Source organism: Camelus dromedarius, chromosome 25 (assembly GCF_036321535.1).
Source record: "Camelus dromedarius isolate mCamDro1 chromosome 25, mCamDro1.pat, whole genome shotgun sequence".
NCBI lineage: Eukaryota > Metazoa > Chordata > Mammalia > Artiodactyla > Camelidae > Camelus > Camelus dromedarius.
In genome coordinates this window covers 15892737-15920183 of record NC_087460.1, presented here as the reverse complement: position 1 = coordinate 15920183, position 27447 = coordinate 15892737, and the positions used below count along the sequence as shown (strand labels likewise).

The 27447-nt window shown below is 38.4% G+C and overlaps 1 long non-coding RNA gene across 2 annotated transcripts in view; it reads left to right on the top strand.

The window, feature by feature from the left end:
* The window catches only part of LOC135319322 (uncharacterized), a 40350-nt gene extending 13378 nt beyond the window's left edge, over positions 1 to 26972 (top strand). Inside the window, exons 1-3 of one of the 2 annotated variants that reach the window (XR_010377823.1) lie at positions 15367 to 15401; positions 23680 to 23793; positions 26444 to 26972. This is a non-coding gene — a long non-coding RNA (uncharacterized LOC135319322). Of the gene's footprint in view, positions 1 to 15366; positions 15402 to 23679; positions 23794 to 26443 lie in introns of those variants that run through there. The other variant, XR_010377822.1, reaches the window with a different exon arrangement.
* The last annotated feature ends 475 nt before the right edge of the window (positions 26973 to 27447 follow it).

Below are 27447 nucleotides of genomic sequence, written 5' to 3'. Positions count from 1 at the left end.
TATTAGCTCTATATTTTATACCAGGCACTAGGCAAAACTCTAAGGATACAAAGTTTGGCAAAAACAGAAAGAATTCTCATGACCACATAGATATTTTTCTCAATAGGCTTAGAAGATTTAATCTCTTGAGAGAGACTCATATTTTAAAAATCATCCAAATGAAAACAGACCCTGAAAGACGTAAGAAAGAAAAAAATAAATGAATAGCCAAGTTTTCTTCAAAGGGATAAATGGTCTGATACATGACTAATATTGTATTTTAAGAATTATTTTCTTAAAAGCTTCTTAGGGAGGTGAGTTTGCATTTTGAAGAAAGCTGCTGGGAAACATGAGACTCTCAGTCCCTGCTGCCTCACCTCTATAGATGGTAAACACTTAATGGGCTCAAACTGATGATACCATCTACCATTACACCTTTGCAAATAGTTATCTCATTATCAAATGTGAACAGAATAATGAAAGAGGGGAAGACTCACAGAATCTAACAAATACATATCTGTCCAACTAACAAAGCATGCATTTTAAAGAATTATATTTGTGTTTCACAAAATGTACAAATTTTGACCATCAAGACCTTGGAGGCAGAGGCTTTTTTTTTTTTAATAAGTAGATAATTTATGCAACTCCCTAGTTTTATCATGATATTTTATATTCAATATTCACTTGAATATTTTATACTGAGAAAAATAAGGAGAATTTATTTCTCATTGTCCATTTGTAAAATCTGCTGATTTAGGGGAAAATTCAAAGTAAGGCCCTCAGGGTTAGAAACAAAAATACAATTTTGAAACGACTGTCAAGTGGAAATGCATTCAAACAGCAATTTCTGTTTATACACAAAAAAAATCTCAAAGTTGACTGACACTAAAGCGGGAAAAATTACGTAAACTCACAGGAAATATAAGTGCATCCTTCACATCCGATTCAATTAGATCCAATTTGACTAAATAAATACATTGCAAAATCCAGAAGGGTGTTAATGAGGGCATGACTAAAGACACTAGCAATGAGAAGAGTAGACAATTGAGCAATATTGCTGCACAAGATAAAAGGCAGACTCCTTAGCATGGCATGAAAGGGCGTCACAACCAAGCTTCCGATTGCCTTTCCTGCTTCACCTCTTGCCAAACTACCCCACGTTCCAGTCACTGAGTGCGATCTGGGATTCCCCACATCCTCGCATCTCCCTGCCTTTCCCCCAACATTTTATTTTGGATATTTTCAAGCTTAAAGTTTTAAAGAATTTTTCAGTGAGCACACAGATGTTCACCACCTAGATTTTATTATTGCTGTTCTATTGTACTTATTTTATAGCACGTCTGCCCGTCTCTGTGTCTGTCTGTCCCTCAAAGTAAATGGCAGTCATCAGTAGTCTTCACCGTTAACACTTCAGGCAAATTCATTAACCAGAGATCAGTACTTGTTTATGGCCTTTTATTTTCCTGCTGAGATAAAATTTACATATAGTAAAATACAAGATCTTAAATATACCATTCTCTGAATTTTGACAAATGCTGTGTAATATAAACAACTGTGTAATATAAACCCCTACTGAGATACAGCATTTTAGCATCATTCCAAGAATTTCCTTCATGCCCTAGTTCCCAGTTAATTCCAGCCTCAGCCTTCCAGACGCAACCACTGCTTAAATGTTTTTCCACCAGAGATGAGATTAGTCTTTCCTATTGAAGAATTTCATGTAAATGGAATTATGTGATACATACTCTTCTCTCACCCAGCATACAGTTTTTGAGTGTAGCTGAGTGCATCAGTAGTTCATTTCTTTTTTATTGCTGAGTAGTGTTCCTTAGTATGGCTATATCACAATTTGATTATCCACTCTCCTGTTGACAGACATCTGGGCTGTTTCTAGTTTTGTCTCTTACAAATAAAGCTGCTGTGAATATTCTTGTACAAGTCTTTCTTTGGACATATGTTTTCATTTCCCTTGGATAAATATTAGAGGAATTGCTGGGTCATAGGGTAGCTATATATTTTATAAATAGTCAAATCTCTTTCCAAAGTAGTTGTATGTTACACTTCTCTGCCAGTGTATGAGAGTTCTGGTTGCTCAACATCCCCATCAACATTTGGTGTTGTCAGTCTTTAATTTTAGCCATTCTGTTGGGTGTGTGGTAGCATATTGTTGTGGTTTCTCTAGCGACTAATGATGTTTCTCTAGTGACTGATGATGTTGACTGACGATGATAAGGCCTTTTTCATGTGCTTATTGAATATTTGTACACTTCCTTTTGTTCAGATCTTTGTCTTTTTATTACTGAATTCTAGGAGTTCTTTTTATAACCTAGCTACCAAGCTTTTGTCAGATACAAGTTTTTTTAAAATGTTTTCTCTAGCCTGTGAGAAAATCTATTTATCTATTCATTTTCTTAATAGAACCGTTTGATAATCAGTCTTTAACTTAATGAAGTCTAGTTTATCAGATTATTGCTTTCCATATCCTGTCTAAGAAACTTTTGCCTGTTCCCATGTCAAGATATTTCCCTATGTTTTCCCTTAAAAGCTTTTATGGTTTTAGCTTTCATGTTTAGATCTATAATCTAACTTGGTTTCCTTTTTGTATACAGTGTGAAGTAGAAAATGAGATTCATTTTTTTTTTGATATTGATATATAGTTATTTAGGAACCATTTGTTGAATAGAATTGGAATTTTGTCAAAAATCAAATGACCCTCTTAAGTATGGATTTATTTTGGGGCTCTCAGTTCTGTTCTATTGATTTTTGTTGATATTTATGCCACTACCATAATTTATTTATTACAGTAATTTTATAGTAAGCCTTGAAATCATGTAGTATAAATGATCCAATTTTTTTTTCAAGTTTGCTTTGCATTCCAGGTCCTCTGTGTTGCCATATACATTTTAGAATTAGCTTGTTGAGTTCTACCAAAAAAATCCTTCTGGGATTATAATTTGGGTGGCATTGATCTATAGATCAATTAAGTGCCTTGTCCTTTTTAAAAATTTTTTTTTTCTCCATGCTTTTTTGTATGCTAGTCTCCCTGCCTGAAATATACTTCTTCTGTCATCACTGAAAGGCAACTCCTATGCATTTCTCAGGACTCAGTTCAAATTGCACTTGTGTTAAATCTTCTCAGCCATCCCTCTCCGCAGACAGAATTCATTGCTTATTCCTTCTTTTCAGCTCCACAGATAGTTGTACATTTTTCACTGTAGCTTACATTATATTATACCTGATTTTGGCTTACATGTCTTTCTTCCAGACTAGCCTAAAAGGTCATGAGCAGGGACAGTAATTTATTCAGTGTTATTCCTCATCACCACGTATAGTAACTGGCACGTAGTAAATGATCCTTAAATTTTTATCCATTAAACTCTTTATTTTGTGTCTACTATATACCAGAGGTTACATCTTAGCTGAGGAATACAGAAATAAATAAATAAATAAATAAATAAATAAATAAATAAATAAATAAATAAATAACTATGGATAATGCTAGGTGATATAAAAATAATAAAACCAGAAGAAGGGATAGAGGGAACTAGAGAACAGAGGTACAGCTACTTTATATCGGGGGGGCCAGAGAAGGACTGAGGAAGTGACATTTGAGCTGATAAATGAGTGATTAAAAGGGAGAATCCAGAAAGGCTTCTGGGAGGAGGAGCCTTTCTGGCAGAAGGAACAGGAAATGCGAAAGCCCTGAGGTGAAATCAAGCTGAGACCAAGGAAGGGACAATTACTGAGCAATTAAGCATGTCTAGCAGAGAAGGGAGTCTGGGAAAGCTTCACAGAGCTGAGGCTTGAGAAAATGAGTAGGTGTGTTATTCTAGCAGAGAAGTCAGAGGAAAAATATTTTCGGCAGAGGGAACTATATATGGGAGGGAGAAACATACAGTCAGAGGGGAGAGCGGTAAGAGATGAGATGACAGAGGTAGGCAGAAGCCAAAAGATGTAGGTCTGAGGGCCTGAGAGAGGAGTTTGGATTGTATTCTGGTTGCAAAAGGAAGTTATTAAGGTCAGAAGTCAATATGGTGTATGCTTCGTGAAGACAACTGTGGGTCCCAAGTGACAAGCAGACACTGGTGTGTGAGGAAGAGCAGAGGCCCTCAGACAGTTGGCAGATGGTTGCGGGGACTGGGTGACATAGAGGGGAGGTTTGACTAGAGTTCTTCTGTGGAACTGATGAAAAGTTGTCACCTTCAGACTTCTTGTCTATGATTGACTATGAGACATGGAGAACAGGGTTAAGGATGATTTGTTCCATCACAAGTGGAAGGGAAGCAGAGTATGAGGGTGTGTCATGGAGCCACTGACTGAGGTGAGGAGAAGGAGCACATTTGGGCAGAGGGTGTAGGAAGGGAGAGAGGCCAAGAATCAGGAGTTCCACTGTGGAAATGTTAAGCTTGAGGTGCCTGTTAGCTATCCAGGAAGACAAGCTGAATAAATGATTGGATGTATGAGTCTGGAACTCAGAGGAAAGGTCAGAACTGGATGTTCTTGGGAGCCATAAGCATACGGCAGGTATCCAAGGCCATGGGCCTGGATGAGATCACTGGAGAGAAAAAAAAGAGGACTGAGGAACAATGGAGGTCTGGAATGAGGAACTACTGTCATAGGATAAAATCAGAAGGCTGTGATGGCAAGGAAGCCTAGAGAAGGAAATGGTCCCACAAAGACCGTAAGTAAGAGATCAAATCGAATGATGGGTGGAGATTTGCAAGTAAGAACTTTGCAAAATGAAATTATTTGGCAACCTTCATAAAATCCATTTCAGTAGGGTGATATTCACAAAGCCTGATCATAGAGGATTGAGAACAAGGTGGGAAAGGAAGCTGGTAACACGGACAACTTCAAAATTTTGTCCTGAAAGCGATCAAAGAAGTCTGTAGCAGCTAAAGAGGATTTGAAGTCAAAGGATTTGTTTTCATCATTTTTTTTTTTTAACATGGATGATGTTACGGCATGTTTGTACACAGATGGAAATAACCCAGCCACGAGGGAGGGAGTGAAAGATAAAGGAGATAATTTAGGAACCAAGACCCTTGTTAAGTTCTCACCAAAAGTTTAAAGATTAAAAAATACATATATTTGTGAGGTGATAAATGTGTCAATTAACTAGATGGCAGGAATCCTTTCACAATATAAACATGTATCAAATCACTAGGATGTACACTTTAAATATCTTACAATTTAATTTGTTAATAAAGTTGAAAAAATTTATGAAATTTAAAAACTATTATTTTTTCAAAAAAGCTTTTTGTAAAAATAAAGCAGACACTGAAAGGTACTTAATTTACATAAAGAGAAAAAAGAAGGGAGGGAATGCATCAGCTATGTATACCCTAAACAAAATATGCTGAGCTGATTTCCTTTTTCTGCTCTTTTCCAACTCCTCAGTCTGAAGCGTAATTATAAAGATCAACACAGTATTACTGACATTTAAAAATATACACCCTCTAATTAGTAAATCTATCATTGCCATCTCCATTTTCTATCAGTATTTCCCTGTTGGCAATGACTGAAATGCCATGAAATGTTGGCACCCACTGAATGCTGATGGCATTGATTAAGCCCATCCTCATACAAGACCCCAGAAAACTGAGAGGCAGAGTGTTCTAAAAAATTGCATGCATATAATTCACTTTTAGTATTTAAACTATTAATATACTGATATGAATAAATGACTATTTTCCGTTTGATTTATGACCATATAAACAAACAAAAAACCTTGTTAAAAATGAGATGAAATTGGGAGCACAAAAGGAAGGTTTGGCCTTGGACAGGAGAAGGGACATTTATTCCATCACAAGTGGAAGGGAAGCAGAGTATGTGAGTCCTCATGTAGGTAGGGTGGTTTTGGTGGTAGAAAAACAAAATAAAATAAATGAAGGAGTGAAAAAAAAAATGGTAAGAGGCTCCTGAGGACTTGAGGACTTAGGGTGTTAGGACTAGAAGAGGATTGAAAAGCCTCAGAGGTTTCCAGCACTCGGGAAGAATGTGTGTGTGCTGAGGAGGAGTGCTGCTGAGGACACCACTGACCCGTTCATTCCTTCCTTCCTGCCTTCCTTCTCTCACTCCTTCAACAAGCGGCAGCATGAACAGGACAGACACCAGTCCTGTCCTCAGGAAGCTTTTGGTTAAGATACATAACGGTTCTCCATGACTCTGTTTCTCATGAGACATTACAAGTAAATGTGTGGCTAAAATGTTCCGTGGTCTTTAATAAGAACAAGGGCTATTTGTTGTTCCTGAAATGTGTTCCTCAGTTGAGATAGCTTGAGATACTCTTTTTCATTATAAGAATAGCTTCTTGTGATGACCGCATCATAGCATTTGAAGTCAGTTGGTTTCCAATTCTTGTCCTTATATAGTTATAGGGTGGGCACAGTTATTCTATTCTTTTGAGTAAAGCCAAAAGCTTTTATCTGACCCCCTCCCTGAACCTTACAGGTAACTTGTGATTGCATTCTTTCTTTAGATGCACTGATATAATCATTAAAGTTCCTGCCATATGACTAAATTGAAATACAATAGAGCTTAATGATTAGGAGCATGGATTTTGAAACCAGATTACCCAGATTTGAAGAATGCTTCACCACATACAAATTGGGTGACTTTGGGAAAATTACTTTCTGGGGCCTCAGTTTCCTCATCTGTAAAATGGGAATAATATATAGAGCTAGATACACACAAAGGAGTGCATGTACATGTGGTGAAACCTAAATGAGCTCTGTGGATTATACCAATATCAATTTCTTGGTTTTGAAATTGTACTATATAGTTGTGTTAAGATGTTAACATTGAGGGAGGCTGGGAAAATTGTGCATGGGACTTCTCCATACATTTCTTGGAAAAATTTCAGGAATTTATAATTATTTCAAAATAAAAAGTTAGAAAAATGTGAGTATTAAGAGTACCCATTCCATGGGTTTTCAGGAAGATTAAACGTTCCGATATGTATATCTAAAGTGCTTAGAATGATGCCTGGTATACATTAAGCATTATTTAAATGTTAGCCATCAGTTGAAGGTGATTTTCATTATTTCTGCTCTGATTCATTTTTATCATTGAACTCCCTGAAGGAACCCGTATTTCTTTGATTTAATAGCTCTTGAGGGAACTATGTGTCATATGAATATTCCACATAAGATATGTACATATATTTATATTTATAATTTAGTACAGTGTCAGGTACCCAATAGGCTTTCTACAAACGCTCATTCAACATTCTCCTAGTGTTAGCATCTTATGTAACTATGGTACATTCATCAAACTATTAACTAAACTACAGACTTTCCCTGATTTTGCCAGCTTTTTCCCACTAGTGTCCTTTCTCTGTTCCAGGATCTAGTTCGGGATACACATGACTTGGTTTTCGCGTCTTCTTAGTCTCCTCCTGTCTGCAGCAGTGCTCCAGTCTTTCCTTGTTTTCCATGACCTTGATAATCTTGAAGAGTTGTGGTCAGGCATTTAGTAAGTTTGTCAGACCTTTTTTCATGATTAGACTAGGATTATGGATTTGGGGAAGAATCTTCCAGAGGTGAAGTGTCATTGTCATTGCATCATATCAGAGCATACACGACATCCACATGACGTATCACGGATGACGTTAACCTTGATCACTCTGCTAAGGTGGTGATGCCAGGTTTCTCCTCTGGAAAGTTATGGTTTGTTTTGACTTTCCATACTCTTTTTTCTTTCCATAGTTTGAAAGCTAGTCACTACATCCAGCCCATACCCGAGGAGCAGGGAATTAAGCTTCACCTCTTGAAACAGGAGTGTCTAAAGATATTATTTGAAATTTTTTGTAAGAAAGATTTGTCTCTTATCCCCAATACATTTATGTATTCAATTATTTATTTAAATCAGTGTGGACTTATGGATATTTATTTTATTCCTTGAATTATAAACCAGTACTGTTATCTATTTTGTTGCTCGAAATGTCCAGCTTTGGTCCTTAGGAGTTCCTTTTGGGTTAATGCTTGAGTCTTTTTGACATACTCCCAATCTTTTCTGTTTCTAACCATTCTTTGAAAGCATAATAAATGATGACATACACAAAAACGTGTCATATACAAACTAAACACATTGGCATCCTCTAGAAATGTAATCTGCGTTGGCAGGTAACTTTAATTGTGGCTTCTGCAGTGGATATACTTCTTGATATCACTTCTTTTCGTGTGAAGTTTTGTTTTAAAAAAAGTGGGGTTCCTTGAAATTGTTCACGTATTATTCTAGTAACAGCTAGAAGTACTATTCCACTCAAAAAAAAAAAAAAAAAGAACTTGAAAACCAACTGATAGAATATTGAATATTCCCTATGCTCACTCTCCTGGAAAGTGAGAAAATTGTTAAAGGAATCCTTTAATAATTTTGTTTTCCTATTAAAAATAATAGTACAGTTAATAGAACTGCTCGGTTGAGAGCTGTGACTTAGAGTGTGGTAGGGCCTCATGATCTTAGTATCTTGCTGCTTTAGAAATTCTAGAATAACACTGCCAAATGCTCTCATAATGCCTTTCTAAATATTTATCTGAGAGATTCTTGCAGAGGCTTTTCTGAGCCATCAGGCATTCACGAACATGACTAAACTGGCAGCCAGGCAATTTTCTGGAGAGAAATGCAAATGTGATGAAGATCTTTGCATCATCCATCCACAAGTTAGTCCAGAAAGAAGCCAGGAGGCTGAGCTGGAAGAGGAACAAATGAGTTTATTTAGAAACCTACAGAGTTTAGTAGGCCTGTAATTTTAATAAACTTTTAAAAAAAATCTAATAGTGCAGAATACTTACTTTGTACAAGGCATTAGAACAGACACGTTCACCGTTCTTATAACTTGAGAAGTTAAATCTTTACCCAAGACTGTTATCTTACTATTTTCACTGCAAGCAACGGAAAATCCAAACTGCAGTGGCATGAGAAGTTTATTTCTCTCTTGTGCAAAAGTCCTTGAGCCGATCTGGTGCTTCAAGAGATGAATGGCCTTGACCTTGTGGTCTAAGAAGGCAGCATATGTGTTCTAAACAGGAGGAAGGAAGGAGAGGTCAAAAAGGGCTCCCATGCTGCTCTTTAGGAAGGTTCCCAGAAGCTTCCCGGGGACACTTCGGTTACACCCTCTTGGTCAGAACTTAGGCACGTAGCCATATCAAGCTGCAAATTATGCTGAAAATGTAGTCGTTCTTTTTCTAAGTGGCTTTGTGCCCAGCCAAGTCTTCTAAGGCCACAGAAGGGAAAGACAGCTATTAGCCACAGCCAGAAGCCTCTGCAGTAGTCACCGTGGCAGAGATGGGATTTGAACTCAGAGATGTCTTGTGCTCATATTCTTTCTGAAGCAGATCTGTGCATGGAGAGAAGTACAGGCAACATGTTGACTTGGCCACACTTTCAGCGTTCTCAAGTTAACTGAAAGAAAGGAACATGTATGCAACTGGGGACGCAAAGAAGCTGAAGAAGTGTAAACTGGGTTTGGAAGCTCCCTTTACCTGGGTACAGAGTAACTTTTTTTTTTTTTAATGCCAGATTTGATTTGTAGATTGGGGATGTCTTAAATGGATAATCAGATAGTATCTTATCTTCTTCCTTTCCAATCCTTGTACTTTATTATTTTTAACACCTTTATTGTAGTGTGATTCCTGTACAGTAAAGTACACATATTTCAGATGTACAATTTGATGAGTTTTGATAGATGTATATACACCACAATCAAGATAGCTAACATTTCCATCACTCCCCAAGAGGTGCAAATTTCGAATTCCCAATTTCTCCCTTCCCACCCCACTTCCTGCCCTGGTAACCATAAGTTCGTTTTCTATGTCTGTGAGACTGTTTCTGTTTTGTAAATAAGTTCATTTGTGTCTTCTTAAAAAAGATTCGACATATGAATGATACCATATGGTATTTTTCTTTCTCTTTCTGGCTTACTTCACTTAGAATGACAGTCTCCAAGTCCATCCATGTTGCTGCCAATGGCATTATTTTATTCTTTTTTATAGCTGAGTAGTATTCCATTGTATGTGTATACACCACATCTTCTTTATCCAGTCATTTGTCGATGGACATTTGGGTGCTTTCCATGTCTTGGCTATTGTAAATAGTGCTGCTGTGAACATTGGGGTACATGTGTCTTTTTGAATTATATTTTCCTCCAGATATATGCCCAGGAGTGGGATTGCTGGATCATATAGTTAATCTATTTTTAGTGTTTTGAGGACTCTCAATACTGTCCTCCATAGTGGCTATACCAGTATTCATTCCCACCAACAGTATAGGAGGGTTCCCTTTTCTCTACACCCTCTCCAGCATTTATCATTTGTGGACTTTTGAATGATGGCCATTCTGTCTGGTGTGAGGTGATATCTTATTATAGTTTTGATTTGCATTTCTCTAACAATTAGTGATGTTGAGCATCTTTTCATGTGCTTGTTGGCCATCTGTATGTCTTCTTTGGAGAGATGTCTACTTAGGTTCTTGGGCAGAGAGTAATCTTAATAAGTCTTCAGGTCTTCCCAGAAAGGAAGAATAATACTTTGAGGACCACTGTCCATCATCCTAGACTAGACCCGTGCTGTCCAATAATACAGTAGCCACCAGCTAGCTATATATGGCTACTGAGGACTTAGTGACTAGTTAAGATTGAGATGTACTGTAAGTTTAAACCACATGCTTTGCTTCAGACTCAGTACAAACAAAAAATGAAATGCACCACAGTAATTTTTTATATTGATTACACGTTGAGAGAAAAACATTCTTGAGGTATGTTGGGCTAAATAAAATAGACTATTAAAATAATTTCAGATGTTTCTTTTTACTTTTTTAATATAACTACAAGATTTAAAATTACATATGTGACTCACTTTTGTGGACTGTTATATTTTGATTTCAATTTGTCCTACAGCTGTCCTGCCATTGAAACAGTTTTTTCAAAATGCTCATAGGATCTGTGAGAAAGTTATTTCTGAGATTTCCAAAAAGAGGGATGTGGCAAACTGGCTCAAATGAAAGACCCAGGTTCTTTTGGGGGTCTCTCTCTCTCTCAGCTTCTCTGAAATGTCAATGACATTGACTATTCCTTGGGTGACTTGTGTGGACTGACTCCATTTGGATCGCACTGAGCCTCTCCAGCCCACACTTTGGAGGCATATGGCCATTGTTATTACTAGACCGATGAGGATATTTATTGAGGTTACTTTTTGAAAACACCTCTGTTTGGTTTAGTCACATCCACAAGGGACAATCCATCTGAGTTAGACTCAGTAATAACTCCTGGTCAGCACAGTCTCCTTGAAGAGCCTGATGATTTCTCGAAGATGACTGAAATTGAGTCCTCGAGCACATTTGCAGATTGTGTAATAACTTAATAAGTCTTTGGCTGGCTCAGAAGTACTGAATTCATTAAAGCAATTAGGTGCTCTCTTATTATCCTCTTATCTACCTCTAGCTTCAGACTCCCTTTGGTGGTGATTGATCTACACTTTCCTGTTGAAAGTTTAGTGTTCTCTATGTAGGAAAGGAAGGAGGACTTGAGGAGTTCTGCATTTTTGGTCCAGTAATATTTTATCATATATTTATCATATATCAGCAGTGAGCATATATTTTCCTTGTTCCTCTATTCTGAATATAGTTATATATATGTGTTTATGTAAATATATATACATATTTTGTATATACATCTATCTTATTATTATTTGAATATTATATATATGTAGGTAGATAGATAATCAGTTCTTATGTCCTTAGCATTTTCATCATATTTCATCTCATTCCAGATTTCAAATATTCTATTTGTCCATCCTACCACTGTAACTATCTTTTATTAACTGCACATTATTCAGCACCTGCATTATTCATTTTAACTACTTGCACTAATTACACGAATATCAAACACATTACACTGATATCAAATTAAAATATTGCATCATCTATGGCTTTTAAAATAAGCCTTTGATAAAGGACTTTAAAAGACTTTCTTGTTTAACAAACACTGTCCTTGATGACGAAAAAATCAAAGCATGTATTAACGATGAAAGTGAGGGAGAGGAAGCGGTGGCAGTGAGGGAAGACAGTTGTTGCCTATTCAGGGCGGATTGGTTTTTGAAAAGCACCAGTGTGGTTGGCTTTTAGGTAACTTAAGATCTTTAATTTTTGGAGACCACTATTGTTTGGTTGTCCCCCAATTCTTCTCTTCTTCTGGGACCAGTACCACTTATTTGGGGAAGCTTGTCTGCCTTGAATTCCAACCTAGTGGTTCTGGTGGTAACGGCCAACTGTAGTACCCCAACCAGTGGCCATAAAATTGGTCATATGATGCAGATTGGGCCAATGAGAGTTTTTTTCCCCAGGATTTTTCTATTTGGAATTGAGGAAAGAGAGTTTGTTCTTCATTGAAGAAAGCAAAGGAAAAAGGGTGTGCCTGACCATGTGATAGGTTTGAGAGCATATCACTGACATGCAAAGAGGAACAAATTTGGGGGATGGACAGAGAGTTCTCGGGGTGTTTGTGTATCTCATTTCATTAATATCTAAATATACATCCTACCCTTAATGACAATTCACTTATGCAAACCAATAAATTTCCCTTTGCCTACCTGAATTTGAGCTGTGTTTCTGTCACTTGAGAACCAAAAGTATTCTTGCTAGTATGTTATCCTTTTGGTAGTCAGCCTTCAAGATGGCTGTCAAATCCTCAACCCTGGTAGCCTCACCCTTGGGGTAGCATCCTTACAGAATTTTTGTTTTCTTTTTCTTTTCATCCTTACAGATTGAATAGGAATGTGATCAATAAAGCATAATGGGTGTGACCTCTACAGCTAGGTCATAGAAAGTATTAAGGCTTCTATCTTGATACCTCCCTTTGCTTGTAGAGGAGGAGGTCAGCTGCCATGTTGTACGGACACTCAAGTAGTCTCAAGAGGTGGCCCACATCAAGACAAACTAAGGCCACTTGCTAGCAGCCAGTACCAGCTCTCACCCTGTGAGTGAGCCACCTTGGAAGCAGACCCCCTAACCCCAGAAAAGCCTTCTGGTGACTGCAGCTTCATGAGAGACCCAAATTAAAACCACCTGCCAAGCCACCCCCGAATCCCAGACCCACAGAAACTGTAAGAGATAATGAATATTTACTGTTATTTCAAGTCACTGGTTTGGAGATAACTTGTTAGCCTAAGCAAATATGTTATCTGTATCACAACAGGTAATGCATACAGCCTTGTAGGAATATTGGAAAGAAAAGTGAGAGCCTTACTACAAGAACATTGTCCTTCCCAGAGGGATGGTCAGAGACTAAGTTGGCAGCCACCGATACCCAGTATTCTTATCCCATCTGCTTTACACACTTACCTGCATTTTATACATTAGCACCAACCGTCATGGAAGCTATTAACTCAGTATAGAAGAAAAATAGCAAATCAACTCATTTGAATTCCATTTCATGACAAAGAATAATCTGTTAGTTTAAATAAGATTCTATATCAACTTTTAGTTAAATATATTAAATCTCAGTTGCTGTTACTCATAGAAAAATATTAACTTCTTATGGACATTTAAACACATTTTTTTCCCATTGGTCAATATAGCAAACAATTTCTCTCAGACAAATGAATAATTGAGGACTTCTGATACTATCATCCAAAGAGGATTCTAATCATTAGATTTTCTAACTGGCTTCTCTGCTAGAATATTGGATTTTTAGCTTGCTGTAGAATAATACACAAATACAATAAAAAGTTTTATTTTTTGATGTGATGTTTTTTAAACTTGTTAAATAACATTAAATATTTACTCTTTTTTCCTACTTTTATTCTCCAAGTTTTCTAGTTTTTATAATTATTGCATACATTTCTTTCTTTTTTGGGGGGGATTCAGTCCAGCTTCATGCTCAAATGACAATTCAGCAAATGGTTGTAGGTGGCTGTTCCCTTGGTCTCAGTGTGAGGCAGAAGCTTGAAAACCAAAAGATCCATATTTGTTCATGGCCTCGGCATTAACTGGTCTGACCTCACGTACCTTCTCTGTACTTATTTCTCCCATTTATCAAATGAGTACTTTGAACATGTATGATCCTACAATTCTATAAAATTGGGAAAGTCGCTGAAAATTGAGTCTTCAGTTATCCATCTTGTAAATTGGCAAGTAAGAAAAATCATCAACATTTGTATGTGTAAGGCAATAGATTTTTAGTTGGACTTGTGTTCTTGATGCCTAGAGTTGCATTTTATACAATGATTTCACTGTTGGAAAGATTTTTGAAAAATAAACATTATCAATAAGGTAAAATTAGGTTTTAAAATGCTGTTAAGAAAAAGTACCTAGGAGTCAGAAATGAGTCATAATTATAAAGATGACAATACCTTACATTGGAAAAACACTTAACATTTTCAAGAAATTATGATTTCAATTACAGCTGAATTGCATATTAAATAATATGTGTGAATAACCCAGTGGGGTAATGCCGCTTCCTTATGTTCTTCCTGATTCTTTGATTGTACAATGAAAAGTTTCTGGCAGGCTGGGTCTTCACAATAATAGTACAGCTCGCTATCTATACTACAATATAAATACTCCCACAGCAAACACTCAGTAACTCTCAGTCAGCCAGCATTTTATTTATGAAACTGTTGAAGATTCCTTCTCTAAACCAGTAATGAAAGATTGTCATGACCAGTAGAGTTTTACCGTTTGGTGTTTGATGTGGACAAGAACTAGCATTTATCTAGTTACAGTGATCCTGGTGCATTGTGTGCTGTATTTCATCAGATCCGCATATCAAACCTGTGAAAGAGCTACCATCATTCCCATTTTCAAAACAAAGAAAGAAAGGCAAAAGAAGATAATTAACTTACGCACTCTGATACAGCAAGCAAGAGGAGGACCTGGGGTTTGACGTATCTCACAGGACAGCTTTCAAACTTTCTGTGAAGCTACAGAATCTTTTCTTAAAGCAAAAAGCTTCTGTGCACGTGGAAAATAGAAAACAGATAAATCCCTGGATGCTTCGGTGGAGCAGCTGGTTTTGGAGCTTTACTTCTCTTCCTGCCTCTGCCCCCACCGCCTTGGGCCATCCCCAGTTTGAAAACTACTGGATTATATCATTACACCTTCTTATTCTAGTTTTTCTAAAATCAACCATCCTCGTTTAGTGTACCAAATCGTTCTCTACTAACAAAAATATTTGACAAACCAGAGCAGCACAGTAATAATGCAAAGTAAAATTTGTCAAGCTTTAGAGATTATTATACAGAGATAGATAATGACGATGGTCATGATGACAACGGTGATGATGTTCACTTTACAGAAAAACTGCATTTTGTTTAGTTTCAGAGTTAAATAATAACACATGTGCAGGCCTTTTGAGGCACCTAGCCAGTTTCACTCTTCTCTCCCGAGCAGCATCAGAGTAGTTCTTTGTGCGAGGCTCCGTGCAGGTGAGTTCACCTTGTGTTTTTGCCTTGTATCCCCGTGGATTCGACAGGGATGGACAGGCCTGGAGACGGGTGGCCTGTGGTGTGGCCTGGCACGAGAGACGTGCCCTTTCTTCTCCCTTGCAGTTTGAACATGAAACACCCAGGGAGGGTCAGCACCGGGGAAATGCAGAAGTGAGGAGAAAGAAGACAGGAAACAGAAGCCATGAGTAAGCAAAGCCATGAGGCAGAGGGAAAGTGAGTGGAGTGGAGTCAGTAGCAATAGTTGGAAAAATAAGCAGGTAGAGAGAAAGAGCCAGAAGAGCTGAGTCATGTGTGTGGCAGCCGGCCAAGAGTTCCCGTGAGGTCACCCAAGGGTTGTTGACACGACTCGCCTGGAGCTTTTACTCAGTTGCTGCTGAGCGGCTGTAACAAAACTCTAGTTTTCTATGAGCCTGCCAATGAGACCTTTATCTGTCTTTTCTACTTCCCCATATCATCTCCTTTTAAATAAACCTGCATTTATTGAGCCAAGGGACAATTCTGTTTCTGCACCCCGAAAGAATCTAATTAACACAATATTGGAAGCTTGCACGGTGCTCGGAACATAACAGCCACTCCATATATCGTGACTATTATTATTTTGAAAGAAAGCCTTCAAGCAAGAGCAAAAACTGCAGACTAATGCTCAAATCCAAGAGTCACAGTTGGTTTGCATTTGTGATTTGGTAGCTTTTCTCCCTCCTTCTGCTTTAAAGGGTTTTTTTTTTTAATTTATTTAAATTTTAGGAGAATGCCCAAATTGGATAAGTTTAGGTGTGGAAATAAAACACATGTTCTAACAATTTAGGAGAGATGGATGAATCTCTTGGGATCTGAGGTTTCACAAAATATTTCAAATTATTTTTCAAATATTATTGGCTTGGCAAAAAACAAAATGATTTGCTAAAAGAATTTCTCCTTTTAACATTCAAATGGCCTCAAGGGAAATGTAATGTACATATTTCTAACTCATTTTCCATAACTCAGTATTGTTTAATAGGAATTGACTGATGTTTAAAAATTTGATAGGTTTTTTAACTAAGAGATGTTTCTGGACGGTGATAGTGCCTTTTCAGAAAAGAGTTGAATTAGATGTTTTTTGAAGAGGGTCTCAGAGCTTGGCCTTCAAACCTTACCAAATATTTTTCCTTCCTTTGTGTAACAGAAAAAAGTAATCTCTGAAAAATCTCCTTTCTTCCAGTTATGAACAAAAATATAATAATTTGAATTCCAGAAAATTAATGGCAACAGGGAAGAAACCAGCCATATTCTTAATCTAGGTGTAAAAAAAAGAAAGAAAGAAAAGAAAGGATAAGAGGGAAAAGGAACAGAGAGAGGAAAAAAAAATGAGTGAGATGATAAAGGATTATAGGTTTGTGAACTAAATGATATGTAATCAGCAACCCACATTTCTCTGTGGAATGCAGGTGGTCTCAGAACTGTGTGGAGAGCTCAGCTAGTGTGAAATTACACTTTGATTCGACTCCCCTGGTTCCCTAGTCTGCTCGCATTATAATACTCAGCAAACTTTGCTGAGACCCCCTTCATAACTGACTGCCTTTTCTCGGTGCCGTGCACTCCGTGAAGGTGGAGTCCATGTCTCTTGTTCCCCGTTATCCCCAGAACCAGCATAATAAATACCCAGCGGAGTAGGGGCGCTAATTATTTGTAGAATAAAACCTTATAACATGGTAATGCCTGGGGGTTAAAAGCACAGGCCCTGGAATCAAATTCAGTGTCATTTTCCACCTCTGTAGAGAGGACGCACAGTGCCTGCCTCACCGAGTTGCAGTGAGGATTATAATGAATACATGTACAGCCCTGAGCAAGGTGCTTGGCATGTTAGTAGTGTTCGAAAAATGTTCGCTATAAAAATAATCATTAGTATTTCCTCATAGCAATGAATCTCAGCACTTTTCTTTTTAAAAAAAAAAGAATGTTTTTATAAAAGCCAAGTGAAGATAGATTTTTGTTAAAAAATACACATTGTGATGTAGTTATGCACATTTTATCAGCACAGCCTGAAGTATCACTGGTGATGCTCTCTTGCAAATCTCTCTCTCTCTCTTTTTTTTTTTTTCCAATTGGCTGGTTGGCCACTCTCACCATTCGTGAGTCATTCGATCGTACTCATTTCTGGCTGAATTCAGTTGGCTTGGAACAGGCATGCCAAAAACTGTGAAGGGTTGTAACTCAGATTCTTCCAGCCTAGTAAGTATGTCAGTTGTCTAAAAGAGTGGCCATGATTTAATGGTTACATAGTCAAGAATTCCTAGAGTAAGATTTTTCTTTTTCCAACACTGGCACGACTCTGCCCTTGAACAGAGTGTACTCAGGTCACACTGGAGATGAGGCCGCTGCCCAAATGTCCCTTGGACAGATGACACACAGATTGAAAGGCTATAAATGACTTGCCTGTGAGTCCAAGGATGACGTTAGCTTTTAACTGAACCCAATCACAGGCTGGAGGGCAATAATGAGAACTAGAATTTATTGAACACTACCAAGTGTGAGATGGTTTATAAATATTATTTCTAATTCTTACAACAAACCTATGAAAGCCACTCCATCTTGCCCACTTAACAATTAAGGAAATTGAGACTCAAATAGGCTGTCCTTGCTCCAGAGTTCGCAGATTTAAGATCACTGGACTGTACCGTTGTCACAATTTTTATATAAATCTAGAACTGTTCTGAAATACAAAGTTTATTTTTAAAATAAAATTAAAATAATCCCTTTGTAAATGGGAATCCTCTGAAGAAAAAGTTGATTAAAAAAAATAACTTTCTAAGACATAGAATCTGGGCAAAAAAAAATCACTAGAACTGAGAATAAACCTGGTTCTGTTTTGACTTCACTGCAAAGAGCCTCTGCTCTGCTGCCTTCTTAGTGCTCGCACGTGGGATTTATAATAAGATGGAAACCATTATGTGGGGGAGGTTTTGCTTTGCTGCTGGGCTGTAGACTTTGTGAGAACACGAGTGTTGCTGGTCTTATTCACTGCTCTATCTTTGCCGTGCAATCCAATGCCTGGCATGAAATAGTGCACAGTAAGTATGTATTGCATGAGTGAATGAATGAATGAATGGCCGCTTCTCCTTGGTGGCCTCAAGGAAATGGTATGAGTAGACACCACTCATTTATCAAACATGTTGTCAGGCATTGCTTTCATTAAGGTCTTCAATCAGCAAATAGTGCAGGGACCTGCTGCTTTAGTAAATCCCTTATGATGGCAGTCCAGTCTTGAGGGGTGCTAAGGATGTTCCCCCAGTCTCACCAGCACAACTCCTAAACACACACACACACACACACACTTTCAAATTCTGTCCATTTGCCAGCCATGCTGTCTAACTGGCACCACTTAAAAAATTGCCCCATTGAGTAAATAAATGCTCATTTAAGAAAAGTAATAAGGGGAAAGTCTTACTGCATAGTCAGCCTTAGGGAGGGAAGGAGAACTCTAATAGAGGGGATGTGACAGTTAAAGAGCTTGCTGGAGTCCAGGCGAGGAAAGCCAAGGGGCGTGATTCTAGGCCGTGTGGTGAAGACGGTGTACTGGCGGGTGCCCTGTGCCCTGGGCAACGGTGACTGAGGTCTTCACTGCGTGGCTTCACAGGCAAAATGGCAGAACCCACTCCTGCCTGATTGCAAAGCCAGGCCTCGTTCCAGTCCGCTGTGGAGTGGACAGTGGCAAACTGTCAGCGTGACTCTGCTCTTATGTTCCCAACTCTGTGAAAGCAGGAGCTTCGTCTGACTTGTTCACTGATGCACACTGAGTGATGACATTGCCTGTAAGCACCAAATAGGTGCTCGGGACGTATCTGTAACTTGAAGAAGCCAGGCACGTTCTGTTTTAACGATTTCATTTCCTGATCACTCAGGGAAAAAACAGACATAGGTAAGGAAACCCACAAATTGGCAGCTCTAACAATTGTACCGTCTTTACAAGAACGATTCTTATTTCTGATTCTCTTTGCTTTGTTATTTCTATTTTTTAAAATTATGTGCTGTTTGATTATTTTATAAGTAACAAACTTATTGCTAAAATTTTTAAAAATTATTAAGAACTCTGCATTTCACCACCCACTATTTTTCACCGTTCAGTTTGCTAGATAGCCTTCTGAACACATACGTAAATATTTCTTCCTTCTTACAAAAAACAGGATCATACAACTTTATAATCTGTTATTTGCACTTAACATACTGGGACTAAGTGATAATAAATATGCTTGTATGTCACCATTCTTAGTGGCAACACGATATTCTTAAGTGGCTATACCATATTCTATACTGACAATCTCCTAGGGTCCATTTTTGGCTAGTACAACTGTGCTAAATATGTATCTTATTTGTTTGCAAACATTAAACAAGCTTTTACTGAAGGCTGAGGTCAACAGGAGAGAATAATACAGAAAGCTTAAACCTGGATCCTAGAGCTGGTACTCTCAGAGTCCACAGGCCTCCCTCCAAGGGCCTGTAGGCCACCTTATACTTTAATCCTAGCCTGCTGTCCCACTGTGGAGTTTCTATCCATCTTTTGATTTATCTTTCGAATAGACTCTGCCCCTGATTTTTCAGGGAAGCTTCATTGTCCATTGTCCAGCTTTACCTCCATTCTCCCTTTACTTCCATTCCCATCCAGAAAATGTAATCCTAGCAGGATAGGATTCAAGAAAAAAATGTGTATTTCTTAGGGTGACCTACCCAGTTACAACCAGCTCATTGGCTTCTGCCAGCTCTTTAAGGCTTACACTCTTAGATAGTGAAGGGAATTTCCTGGTACCTCGCATGTTACATTTTTATGTCCTTAGCACCCTCGTCTCTACGCAGCCGATACTCTGAGCTCATCTTGTACTGACACTGACCTGCCACAGGGACCCTGTGCCACTCCTTCTGTTCTGCAAACCTGAGTCATCACCACAAATCTTTCTCTCTTTTCAGGTCCCACATTACCTCTGGATGGACCCCACAGCAATGTATTCATGCTTTTTGGGGGGGGGGGGTGAGGCGTGGTGGGGGAGGTAATTAGGTTTATTTATTTCTTTATTTTTAGAGGAGGTACTGGGGACTGAACCTAGGACCCTGTGCATGCTAAGCACGCGCTCTCACTTGAGCTACACCCTACCCCCCATTCATGTTTTTCTGACTTTAGAAATGCCACAGGCCATGTCTCCATTGAACACAGAGAAGCAATTACTCAATTCAATGAATGTGTATTGAATAACAGACATGGTGCAAGACTAAGTCAGAACAGGGACAGTGAATGAGGACACTGAAGGGGTAAGAGACATCAAAGCAGAGAAAATACATAGGCAGGTAGGTCTGGGAAAGGCAACACAATGTAGCACTGAACCTTTCAGATTACAAGCTACACCAGGACAGGGAGTTTGTTTGTTTGTCTGTTTGTTTGGCTTTGTTTTGTTCTTACACCACTGTACCCCCAGCGCCCAAAACTGGCACATCAGAGACATTCGATCAGCATTTGTGGGATGTGTGAATGAGCGAGATATGACTCTTGACCTCCAGAAGCTTACACTCTAGTGAACAAGAAACAAAGGCTGTGGAATATAATAAATGCTCCTATAGGGATCAACACAGTGGGAGCAAAGGCACCAAATTCAGTCTTGAGGTGGTTTAAGAAGGCTGGGGACTAAAGAATTTGGTCCCCCCAGTTTGCCACAGGCTACAGTAAGGCTGGGAAGGTGCTAAAACAACTATTTCTATCTCCTAGCCAAATGGTTCTGCTCCAGAAACAAATGTGTTGAACTGAGTCAGACCTTTTACTCTCAGTCAGTTTCCTACTCTGTGTAGCTATAACTCAGTTTTCTTCGTGAGTGGGCCTACCTTTAATCGGCCTGTTTCCACGTTACTGCCTATCATGAGAATCCAGATATAAATTTCTATGAATAATTTTAATATAACCTTCCTTTTTATCATTGGTGCAGGCGCTGGGCTTTCTGATCAAGTATTAAGGTGAAGTGGAGAAGGAGAGGAGAGAAAACAGGTCCTTAGGAACAACAAAACCAGAGGGAGGGGGTCTGTGGATTGCTGAGTTACTAAGGAGACCTAATTTCTAAAAAACTGCTCTCAATATTTAAAGGGAAGCTTTCCCATTACAGAAAAAAACTAGAAACTAAAATTAAGATTTGGAAGGAGGGTATGGCTCAGTGGTGGAGCCCATGCCTAGCATGCAGGAGGTCCTGGGTTCAATCCCCAGCACCTCCATTAAATAATAATAATAATAATAATAATAATAATAATAATAATAATAATAATAATAATAATAATAAAGCTAAGGTCATCAAAGCCTTTCACAACATCACTCTGAATATGTGGGTGAGAAGGTTGGGGATGAGGCTTGGTTGGTAGTCATGCTTCTACTTTGGGCTGTTATAAAATAATTTGCATTCTATCTTGAAACTCCCTTGGTGTAGGCCTAAAAAAGAAGAATGTATCCTTTTAGGAAAGGCAGTTATCTCCTAAAGGAAAGCAAATTATGCTGTTGAGCATTACATTATGGGTCCTTGTTCCCAAGTAAACACAGAAGAGGACTTTCTGGCAGAAATTTTCAACTACGAGAGGACCTCTGACTCCAAACACATTGTTAGCGCTCGCAGATTCCTGCAGGAGCAATCAATGCACAGATGGTGTATTCTGTTGAGATTCTTGAAGGGGGCTCTGTATGTTGATGGTTATCAGTTTATGCACGAGACTGACATAGCTGCGTTTGCAAATAATAGACAAGAACATTTAGTGATAAAATAGAAGGCCATTTGGACTATTAACGTTTTCATTATGGCAAGTGGAGAGTGGTGCGTAAAGTTGCGGGTAAGTATGTTTCTCTCTGTTAATGCTATGCATGCTTTGCAACAAAGACTTGCTGAATATAAGTTGAGGGTGGTGGTGGTCATGCATTATGGGTAATATTGAAGAGCTAGGCTACGAAAGCCTGCATTTCCTGGGTAACAAAACATTTAATGTGAAAACTATGTATGTAATTTCCCAGTTCAACTCAAGAAGTTAAAACTGATGGATCAGATCCTGAAATCGAACCATCTAAAGAAGACATCCTGTTTCATTTTTCCAGGAGAAAGGCAAAACAGCCACGCGTTTAGTTTGTTAATGCTTCAGACTGGGACTGTTCTCTGGGCAGGGTCGGTGCTGCCTTGCACCTTCACACAGTTTTTCTCACTCTGCGCGTAACACTCACTCCCCTCGCTCTTTCAGTTCAAGTAGCAACGCTGCTAATGAAAACGTTTCCAACTAAATGTCTAACAAAGTGATTCTGTGTTTCTCTTTTCACACAGTGAGGTAATCATTCCGGAAAAGCAAATAAATCATTCTCTTTTGGGGCGAAAGCCTTCATATTTGATAAGCGATTTGAAAGTAAAATGAGATTTTACATAAACATTTTACACTTTTTATGGACTTACCTTTACTGGTATTCTTTCCAGGAAAGATCATTACTAAAAGAAGCATGTACTTATCAAAAATGCGTACGACAAAGTACCGTTATAGATAATGTGGGTTAGAGAAGTAGAGAAATCTTGCAAAGTGAATATGAGACAAAACCTAGTGGTAAAAAGGTTCTAGGAGAGTAGTGTTAAAGATAAAAAAATAAAAATGTTTTGCTTTATGTGAGCATAGAACCACTACCTAGAAATACACAGAAGATAAAAAGAAGATGGGGAAACAACAAATTGCTCAGAGAGAAATATATATATAAAAGAAAAAGAACTAGTAACTCTCTCTTTTCAGAATGTCATCTGCTTCTTAATGTGGCCCCTCTGGATGGCTGCCAAGTCAGAGCTGGACTGGAAATGTGGTCATAGAATCTGAGACATAAACTTTGTTTCACATTCTTGTTCCATCTCTAAAATTCTTTTCTACTATATTTAAAATATCAACTGGCAATTAGTTCAGCAATTTATATGTATGTAGAGACCCTCGGCTCTAGTGAAACCTTATAAAACTGTTTATAACATACCACAGTGGAGAAAAAAGCAAAATGACAAAGGACCTGCCCCTCCACCCCCACCTTTGGCTTTGCACCCTTCTGGCTAGAATTATATATAAAAGCAGTGCAGTTTTATTTTAGTGTGACTGCTGCTGAGAACAGGGGTCACAGATAACCACCTTACAGACTAAGCAATGCCAGATTGGACTTTATAGCGTTTTGTTGGGAGGTGTAGGATTTATATTCAAGGTATAAATTTGGCACTTCTCAGTGTATATTTATTGAGCATCTACTGTGTGCCAGGTACTAAAACCAGTCTCCATGGAGGATGCAAAAATGAATGGAACACAATTATGTCTTCAACAAGGTTGCAATCCAAGTGGGAGTTATGAAACATTACAATCAGCTACAATAAAGGTATGTCTGGTATGAAGCTTTGATTGTCTGATGTAGTCATAGCCACCTTCAAAGAAACACAGCTTAAAATTGTTACTTTCTGTGTACATGATGCATACCAGTGGATCTGAGACCAGCACCTAAATCTGGAAGTTGTCTGGGCCACAAACTCTGCCCAAGACAGGGGTCTAAAATTGGTGACTCCCTCACTGGCCAGCTTGATTAAGTTCACCTTCCTGAAGTTTGAATGTGAGACATGCAGAGAATAAGTTTGTTGGGAATGTGGCTGAAGCTGAAGATGTAGAGATAGGTGGTTACTGTCATTACGATAGCAGAAAATTAGAATAAGGAGCAAGTCATGGTGTGCTGCTTGAGTAGAGGGGATGGGGACGGCAGATGGCGAGAGCTTCCTCTGAGCCTGGAGGGTCCCAGAACGAGCATTGCTATGTTCTGGATTCAGGTTGTGTTCTCCACTGATCTGACTACAGAGATTGTTGCTCTTTCTCTTACTTCCCTGCAGAGCTTCACAATCTAGTCCTGTTAATTAGGGGAGAATCGCAATGTGCCTATTCCCTGCACACTGAAAAGGCCCTCCTGACACAACCAAAATATAGGTCTAAGGGTTAAATGAAATACCTAGCAGTGGGATTGTTCTAACCTTACAGTTTCAGCACCAGACACTTAGAAGGCCCCACAGATATTGACTGAAAGATGTAGGTACAGTATAATGAGAGCTGAGAAGAGTGGAAATTACTCCTTGTTAAAGAGAATCAGAGACATGCTTTTATGGAGACAGTGTCATCTGAGCTGAGCCTTGAAGTCAGAGGGTGCCTAGTTGGGAGTGAGGGAGGAACTGCTCCCTGAAACATATTTTCCAAAAATGGGACTTCTTAACTGTTTTTAAGTTTTTATGTTGTCATGAAAGTTTTTTAAGGGAAGACGAAAATACATTGGAGAGAACATTAGGAACATAGTAGTTAAAGGGTGGTACCGTTTGAAGGTACAGTGAGTCCTTCAGTATCCATGAGGAATTGATTCTAGGACCGCTGCAGATACCGAGATCCAAGGATGCTCAAGTCCTCTATATAAGGGGCATAGTATTTACATGCAACCTATGTATATCCTCTCATATACGTTTTTTTTTTTTTAATTGGAGTACAGTCGGTTTACAATGTTGTGCTAATTTCTGGTAAACACCATAGTGATTCATTTATACATAGGCTCTTTTTCATTATAGGCCATTACAAGGTATTGAATATAGTTCACTGTGCTATACAGTAGGACCTTGTTATTTATCTATTTTATATATAGTAGTTAATATCTACAAATCCCAAGCTCCCAATTTATCCCTCCCCACCCCCTTCCCCCTGGAAACCATAACTTTGTTTTCTAGGTTTGTGAGTCCCCTCATATACTTTAAGTCATCTTTAGATTGCGTATAATACCTAACACAATGCAAATGCTATGAAAATAGTTGCTGGGTGCACAGCAAATTCAAGTTTAGCTTTTGGCAACTTTCTGGAATTTAAAAATTTTCAGTCCGAGGTTAGTTGAATCCCCGAATGCGGAATCCATGGACATACAGGGCCCGCTGGATCCGCTTCTCCGTAAACCCAAGGCATAGATCTTATACCTGAGTCTCTACTCCGCCCCCATTAGAACCTGCTTCACTCATGTTTGAGGATTAGGGAGGATTCAGACAAAATAAGAATTCCAGGCAGCAGACAAATTCTTAGTGGCAGCAAAAGTAGGGAAGGAAGGAAATTTGGCGTCAAGTAAAGCACCTGAAGGAAGGAAGGAAGATACTAATGGGAAATGAAGGTAGAAAAGTAGCCTCACATTTGAACTTGATTCTGTAAGTATTTGTGCTGTAGGTGTTTATGATTTCTGAAGAAGGGAGGGATGTCAGCACTGTGCCTGAATAGGATTAATCTGAAAATAGTATATGAAGTGGCATTAAAGAGGGGAAAACCATAGTGAGGGTGGGGTTGGGACAAGCTAAGAACCCAGCACAAAAGCCCAGGTGAGGCAATGTGAGTTATTGTCATTGTAAAAGTACATACTTTACAGTGTTACTATTTACTATTTGTGTGTGTATCTTGCATTTATATGCATCCTTATTATTTATTTAGTACAGCTCTTTATGGTAAGCCAGTACCACAGCGATACTGCACATCTTTCTTTAATTTATAGCAATAGGATGGCATGCAAGATGCAAAATTCTCTAGCAGCTTGTTTCTTCAACAGCACATAAGGAATAATGAAAACCACTCCACACACTGTTTACTATTTTGGGTAGAGATGTTACTGAAACCTACCCAGTCCCAAATTCTTTTACAAAGTGATGCTTTTTTAAAAAATTTATTCTCAAATGCTCTGAGAATTCTTAGATTTGAAAGAAAACCAAAAGCAATCTACCTTTGAATATTGAGTTTCATATCTTAATGTTGCAATGCGTAACATCACACCTTTTAGAATTCGATAAACTCACATTTCACCCTGTGAACTTACGTGCATCTCAGCAGCCTGCTTCTAACCATCTGAAAGCAAGCTCACAATGAATGGTTTTCAAGTGTTCTACTCGAGAAATATTTGAAAAAGATGGCCCAGCAGTATATTGATAATGGCATCAAAGCTTTTCTTTTGTTTCTTCTTTTTCTTTACTTTGCAGGACTTCTGATTTCCCTTAGAAAAAGAATGATTCTCAGTCTTTTTCTCTCTGAGGCACAAATGATGGAAGATAATCACATTCATCATACACTCCCATGGGAACTAGCTGCACCTCCTACTCAAGAAAGCGTCAGAGAATTCAAGTCAGCTTGGGAAGCATGCGCTAAGGATAACCTTGAACATGAATTAAATGTTTTAAAGCCAGCCAACTCGAGTATGAGATACTCTAATATTAGTTACAAATGACTTGTAGATATTCACACAACTAAATCATCTCAACGCCTTGCTTGGTTGACAGCTGTGAGCCTAGATGACGTTCTCACCAGCAAGCGTTACTCCGCGTGGGTTAAGTACACACACGACACACTCCCCCGCCATCTGTATGCATCCACCTTCCCAGTCTTAAGTAGACATAGACTCTCACAGTTTTTCATTTTTATCTCTGTTTTCTAAACTTTCCTGTTTCAAACTCTATCAACAATTACCTACAATGGCATAGAATTCGCTCTTTGATTTTATCTGTAAATATATTTAATCACAACAAATTTTCACTTTGAAAATTAGATTGGTTATGGAGGGTTCATTTTGATCTTTTTTCCCATAACATTAACTTCAGGCTAATAAGTATTCTAAGCCGTAAAGAGAAAACAAAAAGTATTTGACATGTTCAAAGGTAAAATCCCTTCTCTCATCTAAAATCATGAGGAAGGGGGGAGGGTATAGTTAGGGGGGAGGGTACAGCTCAAGTGGTAGAGCACATGCTTAGCATGCATGAGGTCCTGGGTTCAATCCTCGGTACCTCCTCTAAAAATAAATAAATAAGTAAACCTAATTATCTCCCCACCACCAAAATAAAAAAATTTAAAATCATGAGAATTTGCACTCTCCTCACAATTTTATCTGTTAATAGAACATATTTGGGTAGACCTACTATTAACTTTAAAATACAAGCCAGGAGAAACAATTGACTCGAGTGTCCATTAGTCTTCGTTTGTTGATGTAATA